This window comes from Hyalella azteca, unplaced genomic scaffold, assembly GCF_000764305.2.
Source record: "Hyalella azteca isolate HAZT.00-mixed unplaced genomic scaffold, Hazt_2.0.2 contig7276, whole genome shotgun sequence".
Classification (NCBI taxonomy): Eukaryota; Metazoa; Arthropoda; class Malacostraca; order Amphipoda; family Hyalellidae; genus Hyalella; species Hyalella azteca.
In genome coordinates this window covers 256680-277837 of record NW_025937404.1, presented here as the reverse complement: position 1 = coordinate 277837, position 21158 = coordinate 256680, and the positions used below count along the sequence as shown (strand labels likewise).

Sequence of the window (21158 nt, the reverse complement as noted above, 5' to 3'; positions counted from 1 at the left end):
TATTCAAGTCTTGATCATCCAGACTTACTTTATGAGTAATTAAAAATATCCTAAAAACCTGAGGTCAATTTGTTAGATGACACTTGAGCTGATATACCTGGCGTGTAGCACGCGCCGCATATGGAAATTTTTTGGCGAAGTAAGTGTGGGAAATACTTGGCTGAAATATTATTTCAAATTTATGTTACACTGGATCTCAATGGCTTAAGCAAAATTAACAATCTTTTGAGGCTGCTATAATGGTAATAAAAAATTGATGTCATGTGTTTTATTCCCTGCCTCTTTATCAGCAAATGACATCATGATTCTCACGTCCTGTGGTTCCTCACCAGAGCCTCGCGCTGTGCAGATTGATGAAGATCAATGCGCACAAATGAATATTGGTTAATACCCAATGTGTTTAGAAACCAACAGAGCCTTCAAGTACACACATGCAACCAACAGAGTACACACCTGCAAGCACCTACACACATACAAATGAACGATATCGTAACTTACAAATAGGCATTCATTCGACTATTCAGATTCTGTTGTGTTGCGTGTTGTTGTAATTGCCCCGTCCTCGCAGTAGCGACTAGCGAGGTATGCGATAGGTCAGTTTTTAAGGGCACTCAGTGTAGTTCTACGACCATCACTGGTTCACTGACCCGTCAGAACCATTTTATTGCATTAAGCAAGACTGGACAAGCCAGGTACTCATTTATCAGGCAAAATTGAATGACTGGCTGAGTTGACCATGAGCTGAGCTTCCCGAAAGTCCATTTCCTCAAAGGGACTCGAACCCGGGAGATGAGTGCGAGAGTCAAAATCTCTCGCTCACCAAATCTCCATGGCGCAAACCTGAAGAGAATTAAAACTTGAATTATTCAATTGTTACTTCAATAAATTATCCTACAATGGAAAAAAATGTTCAGATTAACACGTATATGCTTCTCTAGAGGGTTCAAGATCAATTTAAGATCTTCGCCGTTACGTGATTTACATATTTGCTGTTTATCCTCAAAGATGTTCTGCCATTTTTCTGTGGAGAAGCGCTTAAACTCGGGCTTTCCTGCGCTTGACGTCGCATTAGTCAATATCGCAAGTTCTTCAATGTTCTGTGAGTTATTCTACCTACGCTCTGGCATTCACCGCTGACTTATTGCTGGAGTAAGTAAGCTGCAGTTAGCTATATCCACCTATTATAACATAATTCAAATTCAGGTTGCTACTTTGAGCATGAGACTGATGAATTCTGTCTGGATAGGAATTCCACTATTTTTGATACATCGATCATTACTGATTGCATATTTACTACAATGAATATGTGCAGATTATTATCAGAAGAACAATTTTCTTCACCAGAATGCTACATATTATTACTGGAGACATTTTTTCCACTAAATATGGAGGTATATAAGTATAGTTCCAATAAATATGATACAAATTATTACTGTGAGCACTAACTATTTAGCTAAAGGTCTAAGTCCCCTTATAAACTAAATATGGTTCAGAATAATACTGAAGGTCTCACTCTTCATCAAATACGATGCAGTAACATGGCCCTAAGCTCACCGTGAGCGCCGCGTCTCGCAGCTGCGTCTTAATTTCGCTCAATTTTATGAACTCTTGTTTTAAAACTTCTCGCAATTTTCATGAGGCCTCCAATGAAATTCAGCTACGAGGCGGTCATGCCCTAGCCTGCTTTGAGTTTTTGTCCATCCAACCGTCGTCTAATTTCCCGTCTCAATAGAATCTGTAATTTTTTAGAGGAACTCGAGCCCATTTTGGCGGGGCAGCCGCTTGAACCTTGGTGACCAAGTGACACGGAGTCAGGTTACACTACCAACACACTCCCACAAACCTGGAGACCGTGCACCGCTGTGTCAGGTTACACTCCCAGCTCACTCCCACAAACCTGGAGACCGTGCACCGCTGTGTCAGGTTACACTCACAGCTCACTCCCACAAACCTGGAGACCGTGCACCGCTGTGTCAGGTCACACTCACAGCTCACTCCCACAAACCTGGAGACCGTGTACCGCTGCGTCAGGTTACACTCCCAGCACACTCCCACAAACCTGGAGACCGTGTACCGCTGCGTCAGGTTACACTCCCAGCACACTCCCACAAACCTGGAGACCGTGTACCGCTGTGTCAGGTTACACTCCCAGCACACTCCCACAAACCTGGAGACCGTGTACCGCTGTGTCAGGTTACACTCCCAGCACACTCCCACAAACCTGGAGACCGTGTACCGCTGTGTCAGGTTACACTCCCAACACACTCCCACAAACCTGGAGACCGTGTACCGCTGTGTCAGGTTAAGTTTTATGTTGGAAGGTTAGATGTATAAATTCTTTTTTTATATTATTGTTGTGCTGTGTATTGTAATATAAATTGTATCGATAACTTTCAGCTGCTGTGATACTCACTTTTCGTGAAGCTTGAATGGTCTCCAAATTTAACACGTTAACTTTTCTTTCCTTAAAGATGAAAATTCCGGTTGCCGTTTCCGTATATAATGACAGTTTTCTAACGATTGATTTATTCTTTTTTGTACAGCTGTCTACACTATTTTTTAGGTGTGTTAATGTTGCTATATTTAATGTTATTGTTCCTATATAATGTCCACGGACTTGATTTTTCTTTTCAATTCTAAATAAATGCTAAGTTAAAAGTAATTGAACTTTATTGAAGAACCGTAGAATCCCTTACTAAATTTGAATCCCTGTCTTGTGAATAGTAATATCATCCCTCTCGATGGCAAATTATTGTTTTGCAATAATTTCGCTCATTAACATTGTCTTTTCTTTCTCTTACAGACTCTGCATTGCTGCCAACGCTGCTCGAGAATCAAACTACGTAAGCGGCAGTGTGTCACTATATATGTAAGGTGGAAGTAACTAAATCCAATTGCTTGATAGGATAGGTTTTAAATTTATCTTGTACGCATCTCAATGGGAAGTTTGCCTCTGAAAAACTGATGTAATTAATTGGTTCACATATTTATCTCGGCCCAAAAGCTGGCTTGCATGTCTGTTGAATAGATCACAGTGAAGAGCGTGCAGTGTTAATTCGCTCATTCTAAACGTACACTTAACGCGCAAACTGAGTTGTGTCTCGCAGAAAAGCCATGCAGTGACAGCGATAAATGCTGCAGTAAAGCAATTATATTTCTGTAAATTTTCTTAGCGTTGTTTTATAAAACCACGACATCACTCACTCGACTCTGATGTATTTTACGAACTCATAAACTGTTTCAATGTAGGAGTGATCTTTCTGAAATTTTGTTTGAAGTTTAATGCGATTTTGAAAATATTTTACTTAATTATGCGTGTCTGTTAGCTAATTGCTTGCATCCAATTGTTCGTATATATTCTGCGTCCTAAACGCAACGAAGTTCTCACTCCGACTGCACACTACCAAGTCTGCAGTAATTCATACGAATAAACCCAAGCTCGACGTCTTCTACTCTCTACCATTTCGTGAGTTGATTATATTTTAGTTGTTTTCTTTTTAGATCTTCTATAGATTATTTACAATATTTATAAAGTAATTTTTCAGAGATTTTTTCCTAATATTATTTTCCCTTAGATCAGATATTTGGGCTGATCACGTTGCTTACCTTGCAATAGTGGTAATTGGCTTATGCAAGCGCGACGCTGAAATAAATCTCGTGTGATATCTATTAAGGTCTCTCTTACACCTCGCTAGCAGATGTGGCTTGTTCTGTTCAGCTATAAACATATGTTTTGTCGTGCGCACTGACCGAGCAGACAATATATTGAGAGTTTTAAGGGGCTCGCTTCGTGTTAGAACGCTAACGCTTTTTCGTGTCTCGCCGAACGTCATCTAAATCTCGCATCTCTTTGGCCAATTTACTGCTGCAGCGCTGCGTCTTTGGTCACTTTTGTTCCCCCGAGGGGTCGGAGTAATCTGGCTTCTCTAAATATATAAAGTTGGCTTCCAATTAAGTCGGCAAATGCTGAGAACGCTCGCACAGAAATGCCAGGTCTAGCATTTGCGGGTCTTCTGCGTGTCGAACAAAACAGAGTTGACTTCTGAAGAACCTTCAAGCAGAGGCATATGAAGAACATGCTATATCGAGATGTTGGCGACCCTGCAGATTGTGTTGCGACATTAACGACCTGCCTCCTTGTTTAAGATTATCGAGCTGGTCATAAAACAGCTGTTGCACCGGCTTCTCTTGCGCTCCTGCTAAACTCAGGGCACTTTATTGCACTCCCAAATAAAACATGGCCCTGCATTTGGTCGTCGAGGGAATGTATCCTGCTTCTGGCGCTTCTCTGTTTTGGCGTTAAATAGGAAATAACACCAGGCGATGTCTAGCTGTCTTTACCTCGGGCAAATTTATCTCAGTTGGTTAACAGGCTGAAACGAAATCATCGATTGGGTGGAGAGCGCTGTTTTTTTTCTGGATGCAACTTCTTGGTCGCCTCGAGCTTTGCCAGTATCGTAGCCTGGCGATATTTTGGAGCTCCTTGACTCTTCTTATTGGGCTTTGTTAGCTCAGAAGCTCTGTTAATTGCTTGGCCGTGGCCAGAGAATGTTGTTTTTAGCATTATTTTAGCGTGTCACTATACCTCCCTTAACTTGGCGTCTGCCCTCCAGTGCTCTCCAATTTACACTCCGACTCCCTCGCGGAATTCGACGAATTATTTTCTCTGACTTATTCTTCTGGACAGACCAGAGGCCTTCGTTTTGGGCTCAAGACGCACGTCTCGACGCATCAATTTGACTTTTATTGCTGCGCTGCGCCTTGTTTTGAAATGGTGGTTGGCTTGTACAAAACGTCGGGAATTTGACCAGTACAATAATATTTGCGTGGAATTCTGACACATGATATGACGACCAAGTTCAAGTTAATGCTTAGAATGACATTTTATGTGTACTTCATCCTATAATATATATTATCTTCGTATTATTGTTGAAAAGAAAAGCAGATAAGGTTGAATTTAATTCACTTCGAATCAAAATAATTTTTTTGGACTCCCGCTTTACTCCAAACATCTCTGAGGCCTGCTGAGTGGGCTTGTCCCTACTTGTTAAACATTGTTCCTGACACTAAAACTTGTAACGCCACATCAATACCCATGTTCATGTTGTATAATCTACCTAAATTACTTATCAGTATTCATGATCCAACATGAATAGGTGCTTTATACTTCATTGTATTTTTGTGTGCATTTAGTTTGGAAAGCTTTTGCATTCTTATCGCATGGTTCGACATTTTGACGAGTCTTTTTGCTTAGCAGGATTTTGAAATATTTAATTGGTAATTTAATGAGATTTTTTTTGTTATTTATCTCTTTATTTCATTCTATTCTTTTTACAACGCCTTTCTTTAACTAAACTTCTTCTTGGTTGTTTGTTTGTCTGATACCATTCTTATAATCGATATAAGATCAGAAATTGTGCACACTTGCTTAAAGTCGGAGACAATGCTTTAATCAATGGACAGAATAAGTAATTAAAAGAATTTAAGCTATTTTTTTTCATGTTAAAAAAATTAAAACTGTATAATTTAACATATTTACAACTAAAATAAGAAATTCATTGTACATGAGTAATATCGGAGACACTGGTCTCTTTAGAAGTGTTGTCTTTAAACAGGTATTTTATTTTTCGCTTTCTAAATTTTCTGGGTCATAAGAAATTTGTTATTTGAAAAATGTGATGTGTAATCATTATCATTTCACACACATTCAACCCCGTCATCCCGAATTTAAAAATTATTGAAATTCAGATCTATTTCACTAATTCAGTGAAGAGGTTTCGAATAACAGTTTCACAGCGTGTTCAAATAATTTAATAACACAATTATGATCAATAGAACGTCAAAATTTTCACATAAAATATTGAAACCTGAAGTGACAAATAGAAGCGCGATATAACGTTAAATACATCGATTAATATAATTTTCAGCGGATAAGAACTAGCCGAATTATTTATGCAAAGTTTCCTAATGAACATTAGGAAACATACTTGCCTATCGACCTCATTCAGCTGCACGCCGTCAACCAAAGAGTGCGACTTCCCTCTGCTTGAATGCGATTTTAAAATTTTATCCTCGCATCCGGTGTTTAAAATTTCACAATTTTGGTTTAGTTTATGGTTTTTAAAACGGAATACTGGTCTTAACAACGCTTGCAATTCTTGTTCGTTTGAAATTGTTAATCGCTTGGTATGGACTCTTCGAACCTTTATTTATATATTTTGGTTACAATTTGGGCCACGTAACTTCTATGGATTTTATTAGTATTCTTGAAGCTTCCAAACTGATCATGAAGCTAGACTCCAAATAGTTTATATATGAATATGTCTAATTTACTTGCTATTATTTGTGCATATGTTCTATAATTTAATTAGGATTTAAACCGGCAAGTGACATATGTCACCAATGTCCCCACGTAAGAATAGTTTGTTCACATTTCTTAGCATTTTAAAGGTTGAGTGTTAGTGTCTGTAAGCACATGTTAAAGATCGAAATTTCATAAATCGAGTCTATTATAGTAATGTAGTGCATCCCAACTCGTCCACGAGTCTGCAGCATCGCTAATAACTCTTGCTAGAGTGTCAGCACTGCTGCTGACACTTGCTAGAGTGGCAGCAGCAAGTGTCAGCGTCGCAGCTGACACTTGCTAGGGTGTTAGCATTGCGGCTGACACTTGCTAGAGTGTCAGTATCGCTGCTGACACTTGCTAGAGTATCAGCATCGCTGCTGACACTTTCTAGAGTGTCAGCAGCGTTGCTGACACTTGCTAGATTGTCAGCATCGCGGCTGACATTGCTAGAGTAACAGCATCGCGGCTGACATTGCTAGAGTGTCAGCAGCTGTAGGCGTAGTCGCGGTAAATCCAAGTCTTTACTGCGCTGCTGGTACAGAGATCGCCGCTGATCTCAGGTCTCCGCCGCTTGTATGACCTAATGAACGGATAGGAACTTCTGTACAAGTGGAGGCTACGAGCACATACTTAGAAGACGGGGGAATATTTCGAGTACACCGAGAAAGAAACATATTATTTTGTGGAATACATTTCATAGCCTAAGATATATTTTGTGTTCGATTCGATTTGTAGTGATACTGGACTGTTTCTCCTAAGAGATTGCACATTTTCTTCCATCTGGATTCTAGAAGCAGTAAATTTTAGAAGTAAACAATCATTGAGGGACTTTTTACATTTTACTCTCTGTAATAACGGGCTTCTGATAAACCGAATTCTCTAGCGAAGGAGAAGCAAAAGAAAATTTTTCTCGTTGCAAATCTCCGTAATTTAAAAAAAATTCTAATTTCCTGAAACTGTCCCAATTTAGCAAGAATTTTTGGTTCTCGTTTAAAGTTCCTCAGATTTATTATTTTCTTTCTCAGTCAGTGAAGCACAACCTGCATCAGCAGTTACTTTGAAGAAAAAATGTTTTAACGATCAGTTAAGATAATTCAAACATTTTTGTTCTTTATTTCAATTTAAGTAAATAGTACAACAAATCATTCATGAAACGGCTCGGTGAATATTTTGTGATGTTTTCAGCGCATCTTCTCATTTATGAAAAAAACGCTATTGTGCTCGCCATGTCCGTCTGTCTGTCCGTCCGTCCGTCTTGTCTGTCTGTCCGTTACCACGTTTTAGTCGACGAGAAAATGCGCTCTCTGTTACTCACTGCAGCGAGTACTGAGTTATATATTTTTTTATATATCGGAGGTGTGCGACAAATCGAGTGCAGTAATTCCTCGAAAGCTGCAAATCATCGGATACTCGATCTGTCAACGAAAGGTTGGCGTGTTTGGTATTCGTTGAATTTCTGGAATCAGAAAATACTCAAGGGTTAAAAATCAACGAAGATCCGTCATATAATTGGTATTCCATGAATTCTATACTTTACATTTCTCGCTGTCATATCAATAAGTATTAATGAAATGGTCGATACATGTAAGTGGAAATGAGGCGGAGCCCGTTCCACATTGCCTGATGATAATTTTCTTGCTATTATGAAAGTAAATATAATGGGTTTAAATCGTGTTCTAAACAATTTTGCCCAATGCCCACAAGTGAACAGAGAGAATGCTTGCTACTGCACGAGTGCGCGGTACCCTGTTTGCGAGGCATCAGGCATATCCGCCCGTCCGTACACTGACGCTTTCGATTTTTTGGATTTTTTTTCCAAAGATATATTTTTCTCGTTTGTGAAAAAAACTTGTACTAATTTCAAAGTAATATCGGACAACTTAATGAGCAATATAATTTTCATGCCACTTGTCTAAATCCTGCAAATTTTCAAGACAACTTTCGACTTTGTCTCCCTGTGTTGCTCTAGTTATTTTTTTTATCAAAGTATACAACAAATGTATTTTGATGCTCACGAAATACATTCAATGCAAAAAAAAAAAACTTTCCGACTATTACTACAGGTTCCAGATTTGTTCAACGATTATGCGACGTGAAGTCTTCAATCTTATGTATTGTAGTGCATATATTTATTTTTTGGAATTATGCCTATAATATAAGAAAATGACATACTAATTTATTCGCTGTCAATTAATCCCTCTTAAAAGGTGTGAGTTCTTTGAAAAAATTTTATGTGCTCTCTCGCTTTACACTTTGTCGCGAATATTAGTCCTCCTGGTTTTAACTTGTTTGCCTAAGTGTTTATAATCTTAGATGTATAATATAATTATTCTTATTAATTGTATATAACTGTTATTAATTCTCACGTGTCGATCGATATGAACTATTCATTGCACGATAAATGTACCTTTCTTTGAGAGTATTATACTTCTTGAATAATGTTGTACAGGTATTAGATATTGAAGGCTTAACAAAGCCCGCGTATAAGCGGTTGTCGACAAGCTGATTGAGGAAGCTATGGCCGCGGCTGCCATCAGGAGGCGCAGGTGTTGTGATGATCTTCTCATTAGCCTGATGATGGCGGCCTGTGTTGTTATGGCCTCCTCAGTTACTGCTGCAGCGGCTCTTGTGACTGCCATCACTGCGGCAGCGGCTCTTGTGACTGCCATCACTGCTGCAGCGGCTCTTGTGACTGCCATCACTGCTGCAGCAGCTCTTGTGACTGCCATCACTGCTGCAGCGGCTCTTGTGACTGCCATCACTGTTACAGCGGCTCTTGTGACTGTCGTCTTCTTCATTCAATTTTACTACTATTTGCTTTATTTTCAGTAGTTATTAGAAACCTCTGCTGGGTGCTGTTGTTCGTCCGACCGTGCTGCTGCAGGCTGCTGCTGTTCGTCCGACCGTGCTGCTGCTAGCTCCATGCTGTCAGCGCGTATCTTCGGTGATTGCTGCTCCATAGATCTCAAGTCGCATGTGAAGGAGTAAAAGCCTGCATCCAATACATTGTTTTGCGACGAGACAAGTGCGCGTTAACAACGCTCTTTGTGAGCTTTTGTGAGGCGAATTGCATTAGAGACACCAATTGTGAGGCTCGTTTTAGCTCCATCGATGCTCGGTCGAGCGCCGTCTGCATCGAACCGAACGACGCTGCCCAGATTGCGTCCATTGTCTTCACTTGCCACAGTTTGGAGACGCTTTAAATAACGTGAATTGAAAAACATCACAATATTATTCAGTCAATAAATTGTAGTGCTTCATTAGTTTAATTTTGCCTGATCGTTGAAATCTATCTTCTTGTAATAAATTAAGCAAAAGCAAGTGCATTCTCAGAAGGTCATTTTTTTCAAGGCTATACGTATCTAGGATATTTTACGTGTGTTAATTTCTTCAACAAGGTAAAATTACTCAAATCTAGAGCATTTTTGGCCGTTTTTGCAAACGCGGGTTACCAAATGTCGAATTACCTGAAATATTCTTGTAATTGCCGCGCAAGTCGAAATTCTCAACGACCTGACCTGAAGAGGACGACCTCTCTTCAGACTGACCTATAGTAGGCACGGAACGGTCAAGTCTGTCTATCTATACAAGGAATATCTGCAGTGTTACCTGCAAGTCCCGTCCACTCAGGTATTTGAAATCATCGGCGGTGCTCTGATGTCCAGGCCTTGGTATTTCTACGGTCGTATAAAAACTGCTATTATTTTCAATGCACAATCGAATGCTTGGTTTCATGACGAACCCCCGTAGCCTGGCTCCTTATGAGCTCTCGAGTTATTCTCTCTCACGCAGTTGAGTGCTGGCGTCTTCTTTTATCGTCCTCGCAGCCGCTTTTTAGTGAGGGATTTTCCGCACGAATGCGGGCCGTGACGGCGCTGGTGCTGCGGCCGCTCTCCTGCATCACGCGGGCCACCCTGACCCTGCCTCGTTACTGGCCCAGCACCCAGGACGGTGACCGGCCCAGCACCCGGGACGGTGATCGGCCCAGCACACGGGACGATGTTCGGTCCATCACTCGGGATGGTGACCGGCCCCAGTACCCGGGACGGTGATCGGTCCAGCACTGGGGACGTTGACCGGCTTAGCATCCGGGACGGTGACCGGCCCCAGCACCCGGGACGGTGATCGGCCCAGCACCCGGGACGATGACTGGCCCAGTACCCGGGACGATGACTGGCCCAGCACCCGGGACGGTGACTGGCCCAGCACCCAGGACGGTGACCGGCCNCCTGTCTCTTATACACATCTAGATGTGTATAAGAGACAGGCCCAGCACCCGGGACAGTGACCGGCCCTAGAACACGAGGGACGATGACCGGCCCAGCACCCGGGACAGCGACCGGCCCAGCACCCGGGAGAGTGACCGGCCCAGCACCCCAGCACCGGGACAGTGACCGGTCCAGCACCCGGGACAGTGACCGGACCTAGAACACGAGGGACGATGACTGGCCCAGCACCCGGGAAGGTGACCGGCCAAGCTTAGCTTCACGTGGCCTATATACTGAGCGGGCACGAAAGACTGATGTTTCGCTACTAAACGAATACAAATTGCTGTAGATTCGCATTTTTCTATCCTCATTTAAGTTTGATTTAGTGTAATATATATAAATTGACTCATGATATTCTTGACCTATCACTGACGATAAGTGATTCACTTAACCTTATCCTGCATGAAACGTTGTAACCGTGTTTTAGCTGAATGCACTTTTGAGATTATTCGAACAGCTGGATTTTACCAACGGAAATTGTCAGGCTAAAAGCTTCGTCGATGGGCTTTAAAACTGTTACGCAAAATTTGAGTATTCATAACTTCTATGAAAATTGCGCAATTTTATTTTGCCAACATATAATATCTAGTCGAAACATACCTACTTTCAAAACAAGTTTAAATCTTTTGCAATAGAGATGTGTGAACTTTAATTTCATTTATATTGCTTGAAAATCCACTCATAGGATAATTAAAAGTCTTGCTTTGGATGACGTGGACCACCTTAGAGCGTCTCGTGGCCTGTGAAGAGCCGCGCTGTATTTTACACGTGATGTCTCAGGAGGAGAGCCATGCCAGTTCGTTGGACTTAAATTGTGCTGCTCTGAGCCCTGCGTGCTATCGTCCTCATCACATGCCATCGATCGTCGCGGTTTGTAATTCATGGCTTTGGGTGTCCAATAAAAATTAGCAGCAGATGCGCGCTGGTCTAAAATATTTTGTGCATCGGGGGCTGTGTTTTGCGAAGCTATCAGGCGAGGGGCGGCGCTCCCTGGTCACGACTTCTGATCCTTCATCTCCTATAGACTCCTCAACTCCAGTCAGGGGCCTCCAGATCTCAGTTATTCTCAAATCATCTATCCTAAATATTAAACTTACAGGGCCGCATTATTAAAACTGCCTATATAGTAGTCGTAACTAATTTCTCGTCTGTGATTGGTGCGTTTAGCTTGAAAAGCAGCCATGCAGTGATTGGCTAACGGAGTTTTGAATTCGTAAATATTTTTATAGTACGGTCCCAAACCTCCAAACACCTCACAAACCAAACATTTTAGGCAGCACTTTTTAGGCAAATTAGGCAGCAACATAAATATGCATCAGATTATCAAACATCTACGAGCATTAAAACAAAATCAAACATATTTGGACATTCACCTCTCTACATGTGAACATTCTTGCCTACTTCTTGGCGAGGAGGAAGGAATCGCATGCGCTCAACCACTGGGCAGGGTGGCCTGCAGTGGTTACAGTTCCGAGTACCAAGATTGGCGCAGAGAGGTGCGGGTTCGATCCCAGCTCTGTGCGCCAGTTTCTGGTCAGAATCGGCGAAGAGGCCGGGCGGTGAAGCACAGCAGAATTGTAGCAGTGAGTTGCGCGTTCGAGACCGTAACAAGCTGTGAATATACTGCGATATTAAGAATCGGCGACAGGCCCATGGCCTAATAAACGCTGAAACCGCTATTATTATATTTTGCCATCAAACTGTTAAGGAAGTTTAGTTTGTCGACTTCTACCCTGTACCCCTACCTCTTGTCGACCTCGACTTCTACCCTGTACCCGAATCGAATATTTCCATACCCATACGACTGTTATAGTTACATCTTTAAACTAATGTTAAACTTAAATGTAAAATGAAACCTTGAATAAATCACTGTCATGTTTTTTTTCAGTCACATATATTTTTCACTACCCCTTAACAAATCATCACTCATGACATGGGTTATAAGCATCACTCCTACCTTGAGTCATCACCCATTGAATGTTTTATGAGCATTAATCTTACGACAAATTTCTTACATTGTACATGGTACAAGCATCGCTGCTGACTCTATTCCTTGAGCAGACGACGACCCTTGTACGTGCAGGCAGGCGCTCATGTCGCTCAGTGGTAGCTAATAACACGGCATACCCGCAGCTACTGTAACGGCACCTCAAAAAATATTACTAGCTGCCAACTCGAGTATAGCTTATGCCGCTAAGTCCCTTGAAACGTTTTTGATATACTAGAATAAATGTGTTGAGTTGCTCTGGGAAAGTATTATACGATAATGATGATCGTTGACGTAAATATGAGCGTTACAATGCTCAGGGAAATTATTATACGATAATAATGATCGTAGATGTAAATATGAGCGCTACGGTGCTCATGCAGGGAAAAGTGTTATACGATAATGATGATCGTAGATGTAAATATGAGCGCTACGGTGCTCATGCAGGGTAAAGTGTTATACGATAATGATGATCGTAGATGTAAATATGAGCGCTACGGTGCTCATGTTAGATGGTTCTTCAAGTGCTGATGCATATGGAATTATTCATGCACATGGAATTGACTTCACCCTCTGTGGGGTCAGTACAATACATACCAAGATCTTTTATATAGGAAACGTCCATGACTATAAATTTCTCGTGCATCTCATTTTTATTTTCCCTTTCCGACGAAATTTTGTGAGAATTTTTGTATGGTTAGCTTACTAGAATGTTTCTTGTATTTTCCCCATGTGTTTTAAGTTATTCTTGTCAGATTATTTATTTTTGACTGCTTCTTAATGTGCAATCAAGGCTTCAATTTATTTATAACATTGCAACCTCATCATTGCTATTGTGATTGTTTTATTACAGTCCCACAGCTCCAACAAAATAGCACATTAAACGGCTCATTTTGTCATCTTTCATTTTTCCAACCAAAATAAGTAAGCATTTTTAAACCCTTAAGTTTGAGTTGTAGTAGCTAATGCACGAGCGAGCAATTTATCCTGCACCGCTGTCTACCAAGATTAACCAGAATGTTAGAAGACGTGCCATTTCGCCTGCCACTCACTACACAGCTTTACAAAGGCATCAAATACCGTGCATTGTATCTCTCCCTCGCCATGCCTGACTCGTGTCTCGCTTGCTCGCTTCGACTTTTGGACGATATAAAGCCGTTCTTTCACTCGAGCCACTAATGGCCTGGCATCCCATGTCGTACTTGCCAACCTTTAAGAAGCTTTCGAAAAGTCAAGTTTGTGCGCGGTGTATTTTGCACGGCTTTGCCATGTAGTGCTGCTGCCTCCTATCAGTCAGTCTTGCTGCAAGCGCATTACGTTATAGCGGAGACCACTCGTTCAGTGAGCAGACCACTTTGCTGTGCCACTCCGCAGCTCTCGCCTTAGTGCGCTTGATGTCTTCTCACTGCCAAAGGCTCACGGATCACAAGAGCATTTTTGGAAGCACCAGTGCAGCATTACGCTGAAGACTTGCGGCTGTCCGGTGGCCTTCTATATAACCGATATGCTGGCGCACCTTCAATATGGTGAGACTGAAATTTGCCCTCACATTACACGTTCATTATGCGTTGCTTCACATTATTAACCTCACTTATTTTGTTATTTCTGTTTTTCACAACAAACTCTCATGCTTTGCTTTGTTGAAGACTCAAGTTTAATTACGATAACGTGCTTCTTAGGAAGGAATAACTGCGCGGGTTCATTATTTGATCTTAATATCCTCAACATCTTTGATTCGTCCGCATTTTAAAATGAATTGCAAATGCATGAATACGTCCATCCCTACAAGTTCATTTTCGTATACTTGTGTGATACGTCTGTTCATTGAATTAATGTAATTGTTAATTGTTTGTATTTAAAAAGAGAGAACATTTAGAAAGTAACGTTAAAAGTACTTACTGAACGACGGTTTTGATGGCAACCATATTAAAACTGATCAACTATGAGTGTGTATTTCAGTCAACGATAGTTGCAATAGCTTAAGGCCTGCCTGATTACAATTGAGACTCAAATGTAATTTTTTCTTAAATTTAAGGCCTGATATGATTCCTTCGTTATTGAACAAACTTATAAAAGTTGATCTCTCCTTAACTGCGTAATAAATTTTCAATAAATTAGTTAGTCTTATCTTCTTAATTAAACTTGAGGCTGGCAAATCAGATGATAAATTTTTGAGTACAGGTCTGTGATGGGTTATAATCGCGGACAGGATATTTAAAACATTTGTGCTTGTTTGATAGATGATTCAATTCTCAAAAAATTTTCCTATCAATTAAATGATTCATATGAATCAGAAGTTACGAATATAATTTATCAAACTCAAGAAGCTGTCAATTTTCAACAACCCTGAAAACTTAAGTTATGTATAATTTAATATAATTCAATTATTTGCATCTGACTTATAAATTGATCATCGTCTTGAACATTTAATTCTTTTATTGCCATTTGAGTTTTACCAATAATTTCGCCTATATAAACTAGGCATGGGGAGTTTTTGCGACTGCAGATCATCATTGCTTTATGTAAAGTACCCATAAAATAGCTACAAATCCTGGAGCATTCATTTCCCCGGTCATAAAGCCTCATTTCCCACTTTACTGCTTCGAGTGTAAAATTTAACGCTTGACACGCGCGGTGATGTCGCGGCGTATAGCAATACGCGGTGCATGATGCGTGCAATAAAATGCTTTATCTGGCACCTCGCTCTTGCCTGTGCGCTGGGCTCCGGTTTATTGCGTTTTCATGATCATGTCGAGTGTGACTCAGGCCCTCTTAGCTGCGATTCACAGAGATGCGTATTTTTATTCAGCTTTCTTCACCGGAATTCATTTCGATGGGTGCTTCGGCGACCTGAATATTGACAGCTTTAGGTGGATTTGGACTTTCCAAATGTGAACTCATTCAACTCGTGTGGATACTGAAAAGCCCCAAAGAGCGTGTTCCAAATTCAACTTTGTCATTGATATAAGATATGGAAAGATCTTCGTTATTTTGGCAAACAAATGTATTCATGGATTAAAGTTTGAGAGCTGCTGTCGTTAGCGATAAGAGCTTGCCATATATTCATTTGGACAAAGTCAAAATCTTGACGAATGAATTTTTCTGCCGTCAGCTTATCTCAATTCCATATTTGACAAGTATTTTCAGTAGAAATTATATAGCTGTGAGATATGGCCCACATGCAGCCGCATAAGTTTAACAATTTGTTCAATAATTTACACATAAACACGCTTTTGAAAAGTAGCTACAAAAGAGTTAATTTCCAAATGAGGGCCATGTAATTTTACCGTATGATTGTTTATGATAAAGTGATTGTTAAGAAGCTTTAGACTCTTCATGATTTACCTATGTCTCACAATCTCTTATCTGTGCTCGACAGATAAGGCAGAGCTCAAAGTGGAATGTGCAGTGTAACTTGCATCAGTGAACAACCGAAAGGATTTAATTCGATGTAAAATTTAATTTGTAACAGTCGGAACTCTAATGTAAGACGATTGTACTCCGATAACATGAAGGATCTCAATTCGATGCAGTATCGTAATGCCGCTTGATTTTTGGCGTGTATGGACGGCGCGTGAAGGCCTTGAATTGTCGTAATATTAAGCCGCGAAAACCTACCTCAAACGTTAGGATTGCATTACCGGCTAACACAATTGCGGATGAAACCGTACCTTGCTGCCCCTGACACAATACTGCTGCGTATATCACCTCGTATCGTCTCAACCAAGAGACAGGACCATGTCTCGGGGCTCACTGTCACCCCAACGAGTCCCCAATTGTCCCCCACTCGCTGGTGTTGCTGCTCTAGTCAAAAGAGTGCGGTCCCGCTGTCCCGGCGTGACCTCTGACCTGCGTTTGCATGCCCCGTGGCCGGACAAGACATGCCTGCCCCTCTGCCGCCCCCGTCTCCACTCGCTAGCCTGGCGTGGCTTGCGCTGCTAGCCGCGGATGTTGCTCGGCTTACAGGCGGCCGTTGGCTGATCCATGGTCGGCCACTGGTTATTTTCAACTAAGAGTATCACTCTTTGCCTGATTTGCATGCAATACCGTCGCGGTGAGGCTCATTGAATGAAGTTACCGCGGCAATGGCGTGACTTACGGACGTGTTTATGGTCAAACTCGTGTCTCTTGCTCGCCAGTTTTGCAAGATCCGCTTTAAAGTCACTACACAAATTTGAATGTAATTCCAAATGTAGGAGTTGCGCGCGAAACGAATGCCACCCGTGTTCCTCAGACGTTATTCTTTATTAATTTCGCTATTAGTCCCGCACTTCCTAGTGCTCGCAGATTCTGAGGTGCCTTTGAAATTTAATAGAAGATAAAGTTGTCCATTCCCTTACGTCAATTAAATTATTATCTACAGGTGATTGTGATAAAGCTCCTGATTTCTTAGTCGTGCAAATTGAGTTGTCGGGTACCGTACTGTAAATTCGTAAATTCTATTTATCTTCTTTTTGACAATTCATTCTCAATTGAAGAATTATTGTATGAATTCATCACGATGTATTGTAAGGCTATACGCGGTTTAATGTTGTGCTTCGGTAAAGTTGTCTTTATTTACTCACTGCTACTCGTCATTTCCCTAAATATGACTCGCATAATTATCCTGCATTGAAAGGACTGAGGAATTTCCTGAAGGTGATTTGCTGGCTCAGTATTTTGAGCAGCTGGCGTGTGTTGTGTTCAGCTGCCTATATAGCTTTGTGGGACCTTGCGACGCCTCGGCCCGCGTGACTTGCAGTTTCTTCCCGAATCTCGGAGGCTCTTGACTGGTTCGCTTACAGTGGATATGAAACTCTGTGGGGTTTTGGATATATGTGGGATTTTGGATATATGATATGCGGGATTTTGGATATATGATACAGCGGTTATGAAGCTCTGTGGGGAATCTCGGAGGCTCTTGGCTGGGTCGCTTACAGTGGATATGAAACTCTGTGGGATTTTATGTCTCCATGTTTCTATTAATCTTCTATCTTATTTGATGTGCACCAAAAAACGCATGAAGTCTCAAAGATGTGCGTTTTTGTGTACACGGAAGTTTGAAACTCATCTGTTCCACCTCTGTATTTCGAAACCATCCACAGCAGTGTAAAAATCTAGTGTTCTTTTTAAATGAATCTCACGCCTAGCATGGATTTTAAATATTCCGAGCGAGTTTTATTTCATTTAATAAGACTGGAATTACACTTCCGGATCGAAAATCTTGAGGTACTCACTATTTCGGGCACTTTTCTCCTACAAAGCATATATGAGTATAAAGTATATTAAATATCAAATAAAGTATAATAGAGATCGAATCGAATCGACTTTTATCTTTGCTTTCGGATCTGCGCATTGTTTTCTAGGATTGTCGGTTGGCCAACGCGTTGATTTTGTCATTCCTTTTATACGAACGACGGTGTTGTAGAATATCACATCAACAGTGTTGAGTGTACATTTGCTTGCAATACAAATAAGAGGCACTTTAAGGTGCACACGGAAGAGGCGGAAATGTCATCTACGATTTCTTTGGGCTTCACAATCGACACTTCGACACTTTATTTTCAGTTTTATTTCTTATAAATAATTCACGTTCGGACAAATAAATGATTATTCCGAATACTCTATTGCATCACTGAGAAAATTTAGGAACAATTTCTTGAATTTTATAAAATTTTTAACATTTTACAACCGCCACATTTCTATTGCTAATATATCCATACAGTGTGGACTTTGGAGGCTCAAAGCTGTCTAAGAATACATTGAGATTATCAGAAAATAACTGAGTGGATTCAATACAATGTTCAATTTTTTATCAATTCATTGGTAACAATGTCACACGTAAAGCTTTTACGTAAAATGTTGCAGTTGTTCTTGCAGAAACAACGTCACGGCATTTGCCCGCGGTAAGCTAATTAAGGCGGCGGTGAAACAAAGAAAGCTGTCGCTAACTCGTTTACCCTTCCAGCGCCTTCAAAATTGCCTGGCTTCTTTTGAGACGCGTTTTCGCGTTACCTAGGGTTGCCGTGGATTGATTTTGAACTAATACTCTGAGCACAGGTTACATTTGCCCTCATTGCAGGCAGTCTCGATTCAACGTTTCGATACGTACGGCGAAGAATCATTTGAATGAAGACAAATCAACCAGGATTTTTTTCTTTACCGCGCTCGCGAAACAAAAGGCCTGCCATACGCACGAGTGCGAGTCTCCGAACAAACAAGACTCGACGTATTTTGTCTTACCTATAAGAGCAAATGTTGGACAAAAGTCTGGATGTTTTTTAACGTCGTTTTGCAATTTCACGGTTGATGAAAGTCTCTCGCGAAGCAGCACTTCAATAGCTGCAGGATCCACGGTAACGCAACAATTCTACGTACGTTCCAAGCCCCGCATAAATTTCGGCTAATTATCGCTCTGGTCCAAAACATACTTGTTTTATTTCAGTATAAAATGAAGAAGTTTGAACCGAAATTTTTGAGTTGTTCGCGCTGCTTTTTCTGATCGTACTGTTGACATTTTCAATACAAATTTTAAATGAGCTTTTCATACTCGTTTTTAAAAACATCTTCTTTGCTATGAAACATGAAATTTGAAACCAAATATAACCCTTTTCGGATTTAGACGCAATCTACCTCAATTTATTTTAGAAGGTTTGGAAAACTTAAGATTTCTGCTGCGTTTCTTGACTGCAAGCCTCCGCTATTCACTGTGTGTACGTTATTATTTCTCTAATCAGTGCACAGAAACTGCTGTGCATGGCAACTATATAGCTGCTTTGCGATCTATAAGACGAGCCGAACTTAGCGTTTTTATTTATTTAATTGGATGGAACTTACCGACATAGATGCATTCCAGGCGACACTTGATGCCGGTAAGCGCTCTTCTTTTATAAGAGCGGTTCATAATTGGGGGTCACATTACGTTTCCATCATTATTCATGTCTAGTTTCATGCCATCGAATAATGCACCATAATGACAGCTTGCCGAAAACGGGATCATTCTGCGCATTCTGTTATTAATTTGTTTGCCTGAGACAAGCGGAAAAATGTGTATTTTAATTTGTGTAAACTAGTTATTAGTCAATTGATAATTAGTTGTTAGTAAATTGTTCGTGTTTGACATGAAATATATTAAACCATCGCGGCGTGCACTTTTCGAAATCAATTTGCCGTGTTCAGTTCAAGTTAAAAAATTTAGATCTCTCTCTAGCTAGATCTCTAAAATCTCTCTATCTAAGTTGTATAATTTTTTAAAAATCCCGATCGCAAAAAAATGATTGTGTATTGTCGCGAATAATATTGTATTGATAATCAACAGGCTCTAGGTGACAAGGAGCATCTTTATTATCACTTCAGAAATGTGTATCCACATATTCTCTAATTATCCTACACGTTTGTAGAAATTGTTGTGCCATATTTTCATGCATAGCGATATAACTTTTCTTGGATACAATGAATGTCTGGATCGTAATTTGCTGAGGTTGCAATGTATGGATTTTTAATTTTCCATATCCAAGATTCTTAACAAAAATGTCATGTTGATGGTGGTCGCGATACTTGAGAGAGTTCCAGACTTTTTGTAGATAATTTCTTAGAGCTCCCCACAGAAGCAATACATCTGATGTGGTGGATTCCATGCAAGAGACAAATGTTTCATGGCGTGCTGACAATGACAAATAAATGAGCTTCTTGATTTCCCTGGTATCCTTAATTAGAGCCAAGTTCTCATTACACCCCCGTATAATATTTTGGTATTTTCCGTATATGTATTGGAACGGCGTTTACCGTCAATTTTGAGGCTCTCTTTAAACACTGGTGTGCCCTGCATGGAGCGCCCGCCTCTTGTCATGAGTCTCGTCATTTTTTAGTTAGATTTTTGTCGAGTCATGCTCGGCCAGAGCCATTGAGGAGGCGACTAGATGCGCGTCTGCGAGCAGATCTCTGCGGCATCAGCAGCCTCACGACTCGTAATGGTGTTGCCTCCTGCGTCCTATTATGATAAATGAGTAAGCAGGAACAAAGCTATTATTTATTAGCATATTGGAAGGGCTCTTGAGGGCAAGGCTGTTTGTGCAGCCCCGTTCAAGTGTTGGCTCGGTAAGCCTCCACGACGAGAGTTCGCGCGTCCAGCCGGCGCTGCCTCACCACACTTCTATGACCTCACGGCCGCTATCGCCATTGCTTGGAACTTCTTATATTTCTTGATGCATTTCAATGTCATTTCTTGATGCAATTTCAATATTATTTTAACAAATTATTAGTTACAGCAAGCATTTAATGTTACCCTTTGCAGCGGCTGCATCTCAACTCGTGCTGCATTTCTCGCACAAAGGAGGCCTTAAATCTTGAACAAGAGCCTCCGCCGACCACTCCACAGCACCACTTCACTGCAGGCGCCTGCCTCAGCGCTAGGAATTAAATTATCCTAAATCACAATATTCATGCATTAACTAGCTCCTTTTTTTGGTTCTGTTGCTCTAATCCTGGCTGTTGCGAAGGGGAATCTAATTTTTTAGAGACTTAATCAGAATGAAATCTTTTGATAGTCAACCTAATATTTTCCTTTGAGAAGATAAAT

General features: G+C 40.8%; 1 protein-coding gene across 1 annotated transcript in view; it reads left to right on the top strand.

Annotated features, from left to right (window-relative positions):
- LOC108678171 (leucine-rich repeat neuronal protein 4) overlaps positions 1–21158 on the top strand; it is a 133542-nt gene that overhangs the window by 58737 nt on the left and 53647 nt on the right. The window contains exon 2 of the mRNA XM_018166527.2: positions 2804–3466. The gene's annotated coding sequence lies outside the window, so the exon portion shown is untranslated. The remainder of the gene's footprint in view (positions 1–2803; positions 3467–21158) is intronic.